The sequence below is a fragment of the Pinus tabuliformis genome, chromosome 5_1, assembly GCF_031772625.1.
Source record: "Pinus tabuliformis cultivar Carrire ecotype Pingquan chromosome 5_1, CPIR1, whole genome shotgun sequence".
NCBI classification, from domain to species: domain Eukaryota; kingdom Viridiplantae; phylum Streptophyta; class Pinopsida; order Pinales; family Pinaceae; genus Pinus; species Pinus tabuliformis.
In genome coordinates, this window is record NC_142305.1 from 84,822,121 (window position 1) to 84,840,356 (window position 18,236).

Below are 18,236 nucleotides of genomic sequence, written 5' to 3' on the forward strand. Positions count from 1 at the left end.
TGGGGGACCTTTCTGAGATGGTCCAGGCTGCTCTGTTGATTGAGTTGGGATTGAATCAAGATTGAGTCTCCCAATTCTATTAATTACATCACTTAAAGGATCATCCGGTGTTGGAGTTTCATGCAAGGGAGATTGTTCTTCAGAAGAAGATTCCACATGTTGATCGAGTATAGGAATCCCCCCTTCAATATGTGGAATCTGATTATCAAACTCTTGAAATGATTTTATTTTTGTGAATCTATCCAAGCGATCAAGTTGCCGCTCAACAACACTGTCAAATTTGGATGATTCAAGAAAAATGACATCTCTAGATACAACAAACTTTTTATTTACTTCATCATAGAGACGGTATGCTTTAGAGGTGTTTGAATATCCCAGGAAGATACACTTACGACTTCTAGCACCAAGTTTGTTTGTATGTACCATTGGTATTAAAGCATAACAGGTGGAACCAAAAATCCTGAGATGTTTTACCGAAGGAACATGTCCATACCACAATTCATAAGGAGTCTTGTTTCTTATAGCACTAGATGGACATCTATTCTTTATATATGCATCACATAGAACAGCATCAGCCCAAAACATTATCTTTACATTTTTGAAGAAAAGCATGGATCGTACCATATTATTGTCATAGTTGCGATCAGTGTAATTTTGACAATGAATAAAATAGCCAGAATTGGTGAAGTATTATAGTTCTTAAAAACTCTAATACATTCCTCTGATCATGATACAATAAGAATAAGCAAAGCTTCTCTTGTTGACATTAGAACCTGTTTGCATAATGTACAAGATAATATTGAGTTTTTGCAGCTGGAGACAAAGCTACAGCAGGAAGAATTACAGGAGTGGAGTCATTGTTCTGAACCTGTTTATGTTCAAAACAATGAAACAGACTCCCATAAAAAGCGAGACAATATTGTTGAATTTCATTCAGATCCAGTGCCCAATAAAGTAGTAGTTGTACATGGAAATGAAAAAACTCAGTCTGCACTTCCCAAGCCCATCATCAGACCTTGGGAACAGCTTGTCCACAATAAGCACAGAACTGGTCTTGAATATGACAAGGACTTGTCCTTTCATATTCCTGACTACTCAAAGCCCATTTAGTTTCAGAGTGTTGGATTCATTCATGACAATTCACTTGCTCCTCATGACAGTTCACCTCTAGCTGTTCTAGATTCTACTCCTCTTCCACAACAACAACAACAGATAATGAAATGCCAACACTGTGACCGAGTTGGCCATTTGAAAGATCACTGTTTTGATCTTCATCCATGTAAGCGCTGTCATAAAACCACCCATTCTTCACACAGATGCTTCAAACGTCCTGCAAGAACAAAGATTCATCTTAGATGGATCGCTTCTTGGCAATGGGCATCAACAGCCAAGAAGATATTCCAATCACATCTCAGAACTTGTTCTAGAGTATTGAACAGTCTTTCAGTTGAGTTTTCTCCATCATCTCACCTTGTATCTAACCGGGGGGAAATGATGGTCATCTACAAGCTTCAAAGTCACATCAAGCGAGCCTGAGCCACAACTTGCCACACCAATTTCAGAGTTGTAGCCAGAGACAAAGATGCCCCTGAGCATGCCTTCAGTTGGTAATCTGGGACACTTCCTCTAGCAGAAGACTTCAGCTTCTTACCAGTTTCGGAACAATTCCAGGAACAAAATTGGGGACACTTCCTCTAGCAGAATACTTCAGCTTCTTGCCAGTTTTGGAAGAGTTCCAGGAATTGCATTAAGCATTCCAGAGTTGTTGGTCATCCTTAAACCATCACAGGTTGAGACTTCTCTTTTTAGGTTGAAGTTCTCCCTTTTATGCGAGGTGAGACCTCCCTTTCATGGTTGAAGGTTTCCCTCTTCAAAACAACATGAGAACTTCCTCTAGCAGAAGACTTCAGCTTCTTGCCAGTTTTGGAAGAGTTCCGGGAACTGCACTAAGCGTTCCAGTGTTAATGGTCATCCTTAAACCACCGCCCTTTATACCAACATTTTAGAGAGCACATTCAGCCTAGTGCTGCCATGCATTTTTGCACATTTTGTATTATAGCTCTCTCCTTGGACTCATACATAACCCTTCGAATTAAGGGGGGAAATGTTGGACACCTAATCCTCAATAGGCAAAGTAGTCCAAGAGACCTTGGGATGTGAAACCCAACGGTCACAACATGTACTATAAATGTAAATCATCTGTTAATAAAAATTGTACTCTCATGTTTTATCCTTCATATTCATTTGTTGCCCATGTGTGTTTAACAAGAATGTCTCAACATGGCACAGAGATCTTTGCAGGTATCTCTTTTGCAGAGGGGTTGGATCTCTAAGTAGAAATGAAGGTTCCTTAATTATGTGGTGGCACAACTACCTGAACCGATTAGCTAAATATCTTTGTGAATTTGAGGGTGTGTGAGAACATTCTTATTGTTCTTTGTGGAAACAAGGTTGATGTGAAGGATAGGCAAGTGAAAGATAAGAAAGTTACTTTTCATAGAAAGAAGAATCTTCAATACTATGAGATATCTGCAAAAAGTAACTACAACTTTGAGAAGCCATTCCTGTACTTGGCAGGGAAGCTCTTAGGGTGAGCCTTTAATCTAGTTTCTGATGCTCCCTAATGTTATATTAAAAAATTTGCATTGATTCTATAATGGGTTATTTTTATAGGGATCCAAACCTTCATTTTGTGGAGTCACCTACTCTTGCTCCTCCTGAGGTTCAGATAGACCTTGCAACCCAATAGCAGTAAGTAGAATGCTATTTTCTTATTATTTTTTGTTAACTTTTATGGAAATAATTTGTTCCATTTGTAAAATATTGAAACTTTGGCTTACAATCTTTTATGTTGTCAGGTACGAGGCAGAACTTGTAGCAGCTGTGGCCCAACCCCTTCCAGATGACGATGATGATGCTTTTGAATAGCTTTGTTAACATGCTTTTGCATATTTAGGGATTGGCGGATTCAATTAGTTTTGTATCATTGGAGTTTGCTCTTGAGTTCCGACATTTAATTCTGATTTGTATTTGGGGCTTAGAATAGTATTATCACATCTCTATATGTGATTTGGGTACTGTGCAAATGTTTTCATCGGTGGAGTTGGCTAAGCTATCTTAGTTCAACTCCATTACAGAGCTATTTTATATGCTAAGATAGTTTTTTTCCGTTAAATACTATTGCACATTTTGTACAAGAACTTTTTGTACTCTTCAAATATTTCAAGAATTCTCAAGTGCCTTTCGTTGTGTACTGTTGGGGGAGATGCTAGTTGCGATGATTGTTGCTTGTAATATATTATGGCTTGTTAAAACTTTCTCTGAAAATTCTAGCTATGTCTGGGGATTTATTAACTCTAAAATTGGTTTATATAGTTGATAATTGTGGCTATCAAGCCTACCTGTGTATTCTTGTGGGTATGTTGTCTATCGAACACATAAAGGTATCGCCATTTCATTAATTGGGCTCTCGATTGATTTCTGCATAAAGAATCACATTGTCTAAATCTTGAATGTAATAATAAGACATTGGAAACATTAACTGGTTTTTCTTCACTATGAAAGGTAATTTGTTGCAAGAAAATGTTTGTTGCACATTTTGACTTTTAGGTAAATCATAAACAGACTTGTTAATTAGGACTAAATTCTTTTTGGTAAATGAAAGCCAGGTTTTACATTTAAGTTGGTGCTAGAAGTTTTTTCAATGAAGAGGACTCGACTGAATTTTATTCTACATATTCTTTTCTTTTTGTAGATTGAGGAATGGGATTTACTTTTTTCGATCAGCTAGACCAAGTAGGAAAGTTTCATAAGTTTTAACATTGCATGCCAAGAAATAATAAATTATGGTCTTACAAATGGTTCAAGGTAAAATTGTTAACCAATTGTTGACTGCATTGTGACTGTTAACTTGTGGGCTTGCATAGCTTATTTTACTGATGCACAGCGCCAAGCACGTATTATTAAGGAACCCACAGCTGCAGCAATAGCTTATGGCTTGGACAATAAGGGTGGAGAGAAAAATATTGTTGTTTTTGATCTTGGCGGTGGCACCTTTGATGTCAGCGTTTTGACTATTGACAACGGAGTTTTTGAGGTTTTAGCTACAAATGGTGATAATATGTCTGATCTGTCTGAACTCTATCTAGCAGTTTCACATTACAAATTTGAATACGTGCACGGTGGTTATCATTGACTTTTTTGGTTGGCTTTTGAGCTTTGGAATACAGAGATGTACACTAAGTGAGGACTTTGACCAAAGGATAATGGAATATTTCATCAAATTGGTCAACAAAAAGCACAGAAAGGATATGAGTAAGGATAGCAGAAATGAAATAAGACATTCAATGTGTTCCTTGTAATATAGATATAAACAAAACATTTAAAGAAAAGTAATTGCACAATGATCAAGTCCCAAAAAAACAAGGTTCTCGACAAACCAATTAACTCTTCTAGAAAAACTCAACAATTCCAGTTTAATAAGGTTTTCGACAAACCAATTAACTCTTCTAGAAAACTTCAACAATTCCAATTTAATAATCCTATCGGCCTCTCTTTGTACCTTTTGGGACAATTGCTAGTAATAGATATTGATGAATTGGACATGGGATGAATTTTCTTCTTATTGCTCAATAATTTTTATGATATATTCTTTAATCGCTTGGATTTACCAACCACCATATTTTATCATTGCATGGTTTTCTTCTGCATTGCATACTGGATACTTGATTAATTTTTATGATATATTCTTTGACAACTAGGATTTACCAACCACCATCTTTATCATTGCATGGTTTTCTTCTGCATAGTAAAGAAAAATAACAAAGCTAGGCCATTGTTTTGAAATTCTTTTATCAATTTAAAAATATTAAAATTATAATCATTACAAACCTATTATAAAAATTATAATCCTTACAAATCCATTATAAAAGTACTAGGAATACTATTTATGAACATTGCATGGTTTTCTTCTGCATGGTAAAGAAAAATAACAAAGCTACGCATATTGTCATACCGAAATGCATATTGCCTGATATGTCTCTTTGGAATTCTAATAAACAATCCCAAATCCCAGCCTCCTTGGTAGGGATTTGGATCTGTGGCGAAATGATCTGTAGCAGCAGGCTGGACAACTATCTCGGGATAGCAGACATATGAAAATGCAAATGCTATGGAAGGCACAACGCGTTTGAGACACACCTACATTTATTCTGATCTTTTTTTTTCTCGGAGGGAAAATCAACATATGGCCGAGGCCAGCAGATATTTACAACATATGGCCGAAGCCAGCAGATTTTTTACAACATATGGCCGAAGCCAGCAAGATTTCAGAACCGAAGCCAGCAGGATTTCAGAATTTTTACGACATATGTCTCTTTGGAACTCTAATAAACAATCCCAAATCCCAGCCTCCTTGGTAGGGATTTGGATCTGTGGCAAAATGATCTGTAGCAGCAGGCTGGACAACTATCTCGGGATAGCAGACATATGAAAATGCAAATGCTATGGAAGGCACAACGCGTTTGAGACACACCTACATTTATTCTGATCTTTTTTTTTCTCAGAGGGAAAATCAACATATGGCCGAGGCCAGTAGATATTTACAACATATGGCCGAAGCCAGCAGATTTTTTATAACATATGGCCGAAGCCAGCAAGATTTCAGAACCGAAGCCACCAGGATTTCAGAATTTTTACAACATAGCCGTTACAAATCGTTCAAAGGCCGAAGCCAGCAGATAACCAAAGCACGAGTCCACATCCACGGCTGCAGGAACCAAAGCGCGGGGTCCACATCCACCGCTGCACGAATCGATCGCGACTGAGGGGAGCGAAAGCCATCCGCCCCACCCGACTTGTCATGCACGTCGCGTGCCTACATTTATTCTGATCTTGCCATACCGAAATGCATATTGCCTGATATGTCTCTTTGGAACGCTAATAAACAATCCCAAATCCCAGCCTCCTTGTTAGGGTTTTGGATCTGTGGCGAAATGATCTGTAGCAGCCGGCTGGACAACTATCTCGGGATAGCAGCCATATGAAAATGCAAATGCTATGGAAGATGTGGCACAATGCATTTGAGACACACCTCCTCACCAATTGAAAATCGATATGGCAAATCCGGCAACCAGAACTTATACTATTACCAACCTCTAACATAATCATTTTATATTTAAACTTCTTAAAAACCATTGATTTTAACTTGTCAACCTGGCAGGGTTAAATAAATTTAACTTAAATACAACCATACCCTTCAAATTTGTTTCCTGCTTACTATAATAAATAACCGCCTGGAGGAACGTATTGCCAGATAACTGGGAAGGATCTGGATCTGTGACGAAATCTACGGCGGCAGACTGGACAACTATCTCGGGATAATAGCCATCTGGAAATACAATGTGTGTGGTAGATGTGGCCGCAACGCATTTGAGAGACATTCTCGCCCAATTGAAAACCGATATGGCAAATTGGGCAACTTGAACTTCACCGATGTGCTCCTCTGAAATGCTTATTCTACGCAACCCCATTACGCTCAACTGCTCCTCCGTTAGTAACTGCAACTCGGTAATTCTGTCTCTGGTTGTGGGAGGCAACTGCTCCACAGTTACAGTTAAATTTGTGTGTCGCAACTGCTCCCCAGCAACTGTATCTATCTGCTCATTTGGCAACTGCTCCTCCGCAACTCTATCTGTGTCTCTAGTTTGTACGAGTTCAAGCCAAGTAGGCACATCGTCATTATTCGCATCTGTTAGATCGTTGTGAGTGACAGTATTATTATCAGTGGGAGGACGAGTTTCAGCTGTTGTGCTACTCCTCCTGCGCCCTTCTACCGATGTTGATCTACTGCTGCTCCCGCTGCGCCGCTCTCCTGATCTTCGTGTTTCGTTTTCCATTTCGAAGATAAAATAAAATGAATGGAGAGTCGTTTGGAGAGTCGTTTGTTAAGTGATGAGATGAGCGATGGAACACGTTATGCATTTTGGAAATGAATAGTTCTTTATTTATAGACTATGAGACTAGCCCCATCTGGCCGACGCCTTCTTCAGTGTACTCGATTACATTGATACTCCAAAGGGAAAGTTTCCCGCAAATCACTAGGTTAAGCAATTAACGCAACTAAAAGTAGCAGGAGCAGTTCAAGCTCGAGAATATCTGTGGAGAAGTTGCCTCACATAACCAGAGACACACCAGCAGATATAGGGTACCTGTGGAGCAGTTGCGAGATAGAACTGCAGTTGTGGAGGAGTTACCTAGCAGTTTGGCACCTCCGGAGGAGTGGCGAAGCATAGTCTCACTTGTGGGGCAATTGAGAGCAGTAAATATTCAGACCGACACTTGGACTAACGTATCAATGAGTAACAGCGGCTTGGGATTAACATTTCAGCAGAGCATATAAGTGATAATAAATTGAATTAATAATAAAATATAATAAAAATTGAATTTTTAATGTTAAATTATGGATAAGTAGAATAAATTTTTGGTAAAGACAAATGAATAAGCAATTAAATGCATAATACTATACCTGTGGTTCTTATAATAAATTGAAATGGAAAGAAAGAGAAAATAAACTATATTTAGTAAAAGATATACTCAATAATAATATTAAACATTGAGTATGAATATTACCACAAGGTATACTCAATAATAATATTAAACTTTGATTATGAATATTACCATAATTGGAGATCATGTTTCTAATAGAGTTCTTCGAAGACTTGTAGTCAGATCATTATTATGTATACATAAATCTTGAAAATGCAAGTTTATGTTAGAAAAGAGTGATATAATAATAATAATAATAATAATGGAAATATTTAATCAAACACTCAAAAAGAGAGCCAAAAGGTAGAGGGAAGAAAGTTTAATAATAATAAAATAATTTTTTCTCAAAAAAAACTCTCTTGAAAATATGAATCACACAAATAAAATGGTTAATAATGGGTTTAAATGGAATGAAAAGATTAATATAATATAATATAATTAATACCATTCTAGATCTATGTTAACTCTTGAACAACCAAGCTTTGAGAAGCATCAAATTTATTTAAGTTTACAAGTCAAAAGATTTGAGTCTCTTAGTACTTGGTAGATCCAAAGTTATAAAGATAGGTTTAGGTTGATTTAATTACTAATTATAATCAATTACATTTACAATTATAATTATTCATTTGTTGGTTTAAGTTCCCCTATAAACAAGCTATATTGCAAATGAATATTATGGGTCAATACCATAGGTGCTCATAAACCTAGAGCACCCAATAAATTTTTTGTTTTTATTATTTTAGTTTGAAATTATTTTTATTTTATTATTTTATTATTTTTATTTATATGATAGGATAGAACATGACATTATAACATCTCTTCCATACTGGGTTCACAGACAACTCTCTCTTTTCTTCAACTTTATTAATGGCTATAGATGATGTTTGTAACTCAAAAAATTTGATTATTTTGGTATTGAATAGATCTAAAACTAAAATGGCTCTAATTAAAAAGTGTAGATTTTAAACAACTAACTAATCTAGCTAAGGACTAAATCTAAAATTAAAATAGCTCTAATTAACTTGTGTATCTTTTAAACAACTAACTAATCGATATGGATTGCGTTTAACGGCCTGATATGTGACAAATCTTTCCATTACTACAACTAACTAATCTTGATATTGAGTAGATCTAAAACTAAAATGGCTCTAATTAACCAGTGTATCATTTAAACAGCTAACTAATCGATATGGATTGGGTTTAACGGCCTGATATGGAGTAAAGAAGGCATCGGCGAGAAGGGATTAGTGTTGTAACTACTGAAATTGTGACTCTAAATAAACAACTCATAGTTTTCAAATTTCAAAACGTGTGTCATCGCTGATCTCATGACGTAACGAAACACGAAGATCAGGAGAATATCTGTTGGAGGAGAATAACTAGAGACACACTAGCCGCTATGGAGCAGTTGCGAGATAGAGCTGCAGTTGCCTAGCAGTTTGGCACCTCCGGAGCAATGGAGAAACATAGTCTCGCTTGTGGAGCAGTTGAGAGACGAAGCCACGTTTTTAGAGCAGTTAATATTCAGAGCCACACTTGAGGAACGTATCAATGAAGAACAGCTGCTTGGCATTAACATTTCAGACGATAATAATAGTATCACTTCAAGTTGCCTAATCTGCAATATCGATTTTGAATTGGGGCAGGAGGACGCTTCTCAACTGCAGGGCGGCCATATCTACCATACCAGCTGCATTTCCACATGGCTGCGATCACAGAGTACTTGTCCAGTTTGCCGCCGCTGATTCCAAATGCCACAGTAGAAATTTGTTTGTACCTATTTAAGTTCTGATAACGGAGAAACGTATTATATTTATTAAAAAGTAGGTAGAGAATCTTTTCAGGTTTAAAAGATATAAATAATCTAATTTGACGTTATTACCTGTGTATTACCGTTTCTCTCTTACTTTAAGTTAGAAATATGATTTCAATTGTTATGGATTGAAAAGAGGATTCAGAAGATAATGCTGATTTCTTACAGTTTTGAAAACAATACTATTATGGAGCAAATATCATGAATAAATTTAGTATAGTTGTTTTATACTTCGTTGATCTCTCACAAGCTGTAAAAGAAACATTTCAAATGGATAAATATAATTTCAATAGCATACTTAGCAAATAGGTTTTCATCAAAAGAAATATTTTAAATCGATAAATATAGTTTTAATAGCACATTTAATAAATAGGTTTTCGCTCAATTGTTGATGGTAGTGAAAATGAAGTGTCACCAAATCGGAAGTCTTGCTAATGATAGTGGAAATGAAGTCTCATTGAATAGGAAGTCTTTTGGGTTCAGATCTTTTGCTATCCCTGAGGGTCTTGGTGAGAAGTTGGACATGATGAACACTTCACAAATAGGAGAACACATATACATGGACTAAGAAATATAAGAAACTCTTTCAATCTAGATAAGACCAAAATTGGTGTAATAAGCAATGATATTCTATAAAAATTGGTTACCAAAAAAAATTCCTACTAGCATAGTGGTAACCATAAAGAGTGAAAATATTAGATAGTTTTCACTTGGGATTTTGCAAAGATTTTCTAAGATCCCCTAGGCATTTCTAGCCTTACTTTTAAGAGTATTTTCCTCTTGGTTCCAATCCTTGTAAACCTGGTTGAAAAAGAGGTGAGTGATGTAAGATGTAGATATTTTTATGTTTTGAAGAAAAGAGGTGAGTGATGTAAGATGTTGATATTTTTATGTTTTGAAAAAAATAGGACATGGTAATTTTTCATAGAATAGACCCTAGTCATCAAGTTGATAGGAAACTAGCCGAGATCCATCTTAACCCCTAATCTATCAAACCCCAAGAGGGATCAAATCACTCGAGGTGCCAAAATATATTTTGTAGGTTTGCACCTCAAGAGATTTGACCCCTCTTCCTTATAGTGACATTTATATATTATATGTTTTTATTTATTTCTCATGATTATATAATTGAAAAAAAGGTCTTTATAAAATTATAAAATGATAACATACTTACATTATGTATAACATCTATTGCCTACATATATTGAGATTTCATATATGTGCAACCATGAAATTCCTTTTTCCCAGCAAAAAGGAGAATATATCTTAGTTCTATTAGTTCATTAAAGTTATGTGCACCTTATTCCTCTTCCTTTAGATGGCATTTATCATACATCGTCATTAAGAAATACCAAGCATGTGTCTTTTTGAATGGTGATTTCTAGGTGAGATTTTGGAAGCTTATGAGGGGCTCTGAGTGAAAATGTCCAATATGGCCATATGTTATATAGCATAATAAGTGATAGAGTGTTCAACATCTTCAAACAAAGAGTGATTCCCAATCATGGAAATGCCCCAAGTGATTATTGAAGGGAGGGATTTGTAATTTTTGATGTGATGGTTATCCAACTAGGATATCAAAGCCACTTCAAGTGAAGTTCCTTCTCAAGAGTAAGGAAGCCCTACTGAGTTTTGGGTTTTTATCCCATATAGCTATAAACAAGGTTTTGTTGGATAAAAGAAGAAACATAAATATTTTTTCCTTTGTTGGGTAGTTTAACTTCCAAATCTTTTCTTCCCACTCACAGGGATCAACATTGATTTCTTGAGTAAGGGCGCTACAGTAGAGTTTGGGGAGTTACCCACCAAAGGGTTTAAGGGACCAAATCAATTTATCCTTTTGATCTAAGAAGGTGACAAAGGAAATTTGATGTGATTTAATATATTTTAACTATTATCACTCCAGGAAACTCTCCGAGGTTGTAAAACAGAGATGCCTGGTAACATATAAATTTTAATATTGTTCTCTAAAATATTGGAATGAAAGATGGTTTGGATCAAGTCAGATAACCATTTCAACTCTATTCACACTCAAGGCATGCATGAACACCCCCAATAACACAAGGCTTTAGACTGCTAATGCTCAATAGTTTGTAGATTTAATGGATAGATGGAGAACACTGACTATGCCAGTAGGTTGCATACATGGACCTATACGAATGGCTAGCTACAGGAAGCAAATGAACTTACTGACTATACCGGCAGATGCGTATATAATTAAACATATAAATGGCTAGCCATAGGTAGCAAAGAAGCTTGCAAATCTAATATATCAAAGCAGAGATAAGATGACAGTTATCTGGCCTCGAACATACAGAAAACCTGAACAAACTGTTCAGGTGCAAGCATAGAACAGAAGAGAAATGGACATTAAACATGTAGCAGCAAAAGAAGCTTGTATTACTAAAGACTACAGATGAGAAGCTTGAGAAACAGGGGAGGAATAATCTCCAAAAGTTGAATGCTCGTTACATCTTGTTTTTAGCTATTTATAGCTTGCTTACAATGGTCCTCAGCCTTTTGAGGCTTCAGGTGTCTTAATCTATCCTTCTGTCTTGTTTAATTGATTGATTCCCTCAATAGGTAGGCATGGATCGGCGGTTTTCCTCTTCTGACAGAGAAATAACCATACTCAGATATTTTGGGTTGCCTGCTGTGATGCATAGGAGCTCCCTCGTGCCAAAGATGCCCCATTAAGTTCGTTAGGATGACTGCTGCACCGGCAGGGCCGTTAATGCTCCATGATTTTATTTGATTTGGGTTGAGGCGTGTAGTGGCCCTTCCCCTTCCCTTTCTGTGTTCTGTTTGCGGCCGCTGTCCCTCCGCCGAATCCTTCTTCTGGTATATAACATAACTGCACGGTTCCTTCAAGGATGGCTTGCCACTTGAACCTGCAATGGAGTGGCTGCCGTTCTTATGAAATCCCTGCACCGGTTCCTTGTTTTTTTAATATTTGAACAATATACATAAAACAACTGCAAAATCATGAAAAATGGCTCTGGCGGATTTGAAGAATATATATATTTTACTTTCGAATCCCATTGGATCTAAAACCCATCATAATCGGCATCTGCCCAGGGCTTCCCTTTATATTTTCTTTATACAAATAAAATACACCAAATACATTGAAAACGATATGGGCGCGGACTTTAAAAAATATGAAATGGAGTGTTGTGCATATATCGGGTCCAACCCATCGGACTGCACCATCATTTGTGTTAAAGCCCCACCCCTTTGAAAGTGCCGATGCGATATCGACGATCACCGCGGACCCAATATTTTATAAAATGGAGTGTTGAAGGGTCATCGGGTCCGGCCCATCGCATCGGCGCATAACATATGTGAAAGGCCCTGTACTCTTTGGCAGCCCCGATAGCGAAATGCCGACGTGATGCGAGCCGTTGATATGTGCACGCGATTAACGGCCCTGATCAAATCGCTAAACCGCAATCGCAATGCCACTGCCGATACCGCCGACCCGCCGATCGCCGATATTGCCGCAGACCCGATATTTTATAAAATGGAGTGTTGAAGGGCCATCGGGTCCGGCCCTGTTGTGGGGAAAAATGCCTATGCAGGACGATCCTATCCACCTAAGGTGTGACAGTTCCTTAGCAACAAACAGAGACAGCTATTCTAGTATTCTTCCTTTATGAATTAAGAATGAAGAGAGATAGATGGACTAACCGGTGTCTTCCGTTTGTCCCTCGATCCGATCTCTCTTCTCTTTGAGGGTTCCCAGCTACTTGCCTTCTCGCTTGCCCAGCTTCAAGAGGTTTCTGCAAGATCACAAGAAGAGAACACTACACAAGACATGGATTCATATTCATAACTAGTTCAGGATTAGAAATAAACTAAACATACTAATGCAATCATACATCAAAGATACATCAGTATATAGGAGAAACCAAGATAGCTTTATTGATGAATAACAAGGTTCAGGAAGAGATACAACCCAGAGGGCTCCAATCCAGCATCTCCTTCCCAGCAAATGGAATTCCTATCTTCACCCCCTTCAAAGCATTAAGCACCCAATGATTCCAATCTCAAACCAACAGCAATTCTTTGCAATAACAAAATTCCCGCCTCTAGATCTCATGGAGGGGAGATCCATATATAGATGTTTGGAGAGAGGATGAGTCAGCTTGAGATCTGACTAGTGTCCTCTCCCTCTGTCAGTCCTTGATTCCACTTGGAGGTTCTTGCTTCCACTTGGAGATTTGGAACCTCTTACTCATCACCAGTCGAATTCCCTGAGGCAAGTGTCATTGAGGAATATTTTGGAAGCTTCCTGGGCTTTGACACCTCGTGGAATGAACTTGCCACATGTCAACTCTCGCTCAGCGCAGGTAGCCAGTGTTGCCTTTGACATTCAGCGCAGGTATCCAGTGTTGGCTTTGACATTCAGCGCAAACAGCTAGTGGAGCCACTGAATTGATCCTGAATTGACTTGTTTTTGAGCAGTTTCTGGTGGAGAACTTCTGTGAATTGCTGTGGTTTTTTAGCCTTGTTCCTCTAGGGGTAGGAACAATATGTTTAGGGACTTTGGATCCCTTAGATTATGGACATTTCATGCTTAATGCTGTAAGGCACAAAAATGTCTATAACAGTTGCCCCCTAAAGTATGAGGCCGTTTATCGGGTGAAATGCTTTATCAGGGGGATCCGAAGTTCATCCAATGCTGGGAGGAGACCTGTAATAAGATACAATACAATACATTATTTTTCATACCGCTTTCATGATCTAGCTGAGGCGGGAATTCCCATGCTCAGCTTTATAAATTCATTTTTCTGTACATAGAACAGACAATCGTCTGATGGTAGACTGATAATTTTGATGAAATTATCATCCTTTGAGTAGGATGATTATCTGTTGCAATGATGTACATGTCAATGTCTTTATCTTTCCTGAATATATATATCGCAGCCCAGATGGATGAAACTAGATCCGGGGTCTTCAAACTCGTTCGATCTTCACTCTAAGTACAAGTCGATCCATGTGAGAATTGTTTTGAAGTCGAACATGGAAAGACGTCGCTTGATTACCGGTCAATGAGGTAAACCGTTAACAAGCGCGAGAGGAATCACCGATAATGATAATGACCCTCAAGGTACTGCAGTACAATTCACGTGGTGTGAATAAAGGACTTGGCGTCGAACACCATGCAAAATATTTCGGTCGAAGGTCATTGATGTATACCTGTCGCCGGAAGTGAGAAACTTGCCATTGAGGCATGCAAGCTTCAAAGTACTGAAGGGGTTGTTCCTAGATCAACTTCTCGGATAATGAGCTGATGTCAACAAGAAGCGATCCGTCAAAGGAGGGCCTTAATGAATCCCACATCAGTGACACGGAACGGAGCTAATGATTTTAATAGAGGTGAAAACGATCTGTGACATATGATTCAGGGTGGCGGTCATGAAAGGATGAAGGATAATGTACGACAGTGGATGGGACACGGTTGACTTTTCTGAACGACTTCTCTTGAACATGTGGCGACACTGATGCGATGGATCGGTAGCATTACCCCAAATATATATGGTATGGCGAGACCATGGATGTGACCGGTGAATGAAACAACCCAACCCGATTGTGGTACGGAGGAAAAGTGTCATGTTCAAGAGCGACTTGCTACCATCAAAGTTTTCTTGAGTTTCTCCCAATTTTTCCCCAGTCATTGCTGACCAGTACCTCTTTATTTTTGTCAAGCTTGAGGAGGATAACATATGCTTGTTCTATAACCTACCCTTCGGGCAAGCCCATCGCTATGTTTTAACGAGCCTAGCGATAGTGAAACTCGTTCTCGTCTAAAGACAAGTTTGTCGCTATTTAATGATTTTAACGAGTCTAACGACAAGGATAACTCGGTCCTTTTCATTTTTAGAGAGTTTGAAAAGGTACATAAAGTTAACTCCAAAAGTCCTTTTTCGATCTAATCCCTTAAGTCCGAAAAAGTATAAAACAATACAGAAGGGATGAGTTTTCTATAGTTTTAACGAGCCGAATAAAACAAGCGCTCGATCTTTTTGTGCAATAATCCCTCAGGTCCAAAAAGATTAAAATATAGAGGAGGGATAGCACTTCCTGTCCCTTTAACGAGCTGGAAGGCCAAGGACTCGGCAATCTTTTCATATTTTACGAGTCAGATGAAAAGAGCTTAAAGAAGACTCGTCTTTTGAGGAACGAGTGATGAAACAGGTTAGCAGCTGATTCCAGGTACAGGTTGGAATTTTCCAATCACGGCAGTGTCACAAGGATGGCTAGTGAAATCACTCTTCGCAGCTGTTCCTCAAAATGGGTAAACAAACATATGGAGGTGAACGATCGGCCAATGGAAAAGTGGAGGTGACGGTGCAAACACGACCAAGGCTTTAATGGCTGATGATATTACATTCACAGTGGTTATTTACCGGGATAGTTCATTTTTTAACGAGCTTAAACGCGGGTGGAAACATTTGCTCGATCTTATGTTTATTTTTTAACGAGCATGAACTATGCGCTAAAACTGCTCGGATCTTGTGTTTATTTTTTAACGAGCATGAACTGTGTGCTAAAACTGCTCGAATCTTGCGTTTATTTTTTAATGAGCATGAACTGTGTGCTAAAACGGCTCGATTACCCAGTCATATGATAAGAATGTCTCATTAAGATTCTATTTTTTATGGAGCTTCATCTTACAAAGCTATGCCCCGCATCCTTTCTTTATGCAAGTTAGGAAACGGCTAACCCAAAAAACAGATAAATAACCGCTCTTTGCTTGCACTCCAAAAGGTTTGCATGCCCCCAGGTATAAAGTACAATTTCAAGGTTACCCCTCAATTTGCAGATAAAACATTTGTTTTACAGGGAGAGGCCTACCTCTTTCAGGCTACCCAAAGATTGTTCTGTTATTCTTTCAACAAAACACTTCTTCGGCGATATCTATTGAAATAGACAAAGGTGAGTGACAACGAGCGCCAAACACATAACTTTGACAAAAGAATCTTATTCCAGAACAACCCCTCTTCCAACCACGGACGGGGTACAGACTAGTCATATTCTTCCGCGGAAACCTACCCTATACCCAAAGTTTTCCTGCCGAAGCAGACCAGGACGCATGCCCCCCAAGCTTCATTGCATTCAACTCGGTGGTTGGAATGAAGGTTTACCTTTGAGACTCGGAAAGGGGATTTGTTTCATTTTTTAATGAGGTTGACACAGTAAAAGAACTATCCTCATGACTCCTTGTTTCATTTTGTAACGAGGTTGACACGAGATTAGAACCGTCCTCGGAGCCCACTGTATTTATAGTATTTCTATTAGGGCGATGATCCACGCTGACAAAATGTTTAGGAATCTTCCGAATCCATTAGATATAGAAGATTTCATATTGTAGGTTTCCACTGTGGCCACTTCCGCCAGATTACTTGCAGGCGGTAGGGCAAAAGTACCCATTAAGGCAGGGTCTTTTAGGAGACCTACTCCAATATTTTGAAGCGAATGATTGCTTCCGTGGATCATTGGAATGCTTCCCGTAACTTGTGAACTGTCGGGGAGGAAAGTTTGTTGGTCGACGACTGTAATTCCTCCTTGAAAGGGAAATGCAATCTTCCTGAAGTAGGTCGACACAACTGCGGCCATGGCATATATCCAGGGCCTTCCCAGTAGGATGTTGTAATCGAGGTTTCCATCAATTACTTCAACATCAATTCCTACTGTTTTGCACCCTAGTTCAACTTACAAGTTACTTAAAATCCCGTATGGAGTGTATGATCGTCCATCAAATGCTTTTAACGTCGTTGACGATCTCGACAAGGGTGGTGAGCCTAAATTATTCCAGCAACTCATCGACATAATACACGTAGATGCCCCCTCATCGATAATTGTTCGATGAACAGTTTTGTTGAGGGCTTTCACTTGAATAAGGAAAGCTAGTTAAGCTGGTAACTGAGGGTCATATCCTTTATGATCAAAGGCCACAAGATTGGAGTCCATTGGGTCAATTTCACCTATTGCTGATAATAAAGCTTGCTCTTGGGAGAGGCAATTTTGCGGTACCTCAAGCGTCGACATAGCGGACGGCGATTGGGCCAGGTCCTCTATTATATTATAATTCTGTGCTATTTTTGCATGAGGATTAAATGTCGACTTGTACCCTACTCCCTTTGGCGACTTTATCATTTGTTCAGGAATGGTGGGTGGCACAACTTTGGTCAAAGTTGTTGTCGAACTACTAGGTTGATCTTTACCTTTGTCGTTCGACAGCTGCGGATTCCCGTAATCTTTGTTCCTTGTCGAAATCAAAGCATCATTTTGTTACTTGGAGATTGACAACATTAGCACTTGCGACGGGGAAGCATTTCCACTATCAACCAGATTTTGACCTGGATTCGGGAACGGATCAGTTAACACAGCTGAGGTTTGCGAACTTTTGAAGAACCTTTTAAGCTCAACTTTATATGGACAATTGGTTGTCCAATGATTCTCGTCACATATAAGACATGGACTTTTTGGTTTCCCTTTCCCAGGAGGGTTTGAAGAAGTTTTTTCAGGGGATGAATCACCCTGTTTCTTCTTCTTCCCTTTGTTTTGTTTCTTCTTGCTTCCTGGTTGATTGGTTTCTTTGCCTTTATCTGCTGATACGGCATTTACTTCCGAAGCAAGAATTTCTTCTTTTGCATTTTGATCTGAAGTCTTACGGGCTTTCTTAGACGAAGCCTTTGTCGATTTCGCGTTTGCCGTGCCAATCACACCATCGCCAGCATGAGAGTCACTATTTGATTTAGGAGGAGGAGGAATTGAGAATTCCGGTCTAGGGGCGTCAGGTATTTTGTCGTAGAGCGTGCTAGACTGAGTGTAGACTAAGTCTAGATATTGTGCACGAGCAATAACATGCTCC

The 18,236-nt window shown here is 38.6% G+C and overlaps 1 pseudogene; it reads left to right on the forward strand.

Moving 5' to 3' along the window:
• Nucleotides 1-6,917: 6,917 nt before the first annotated feature.
• The window catches only part of LOC149163566 (GTP-binding nuclear protein Ran1B-like), a 59,074-nt pseudogene continuing 47,755 nt past the window's right edge, over nucleotides 6,918-18,236 (forward strand).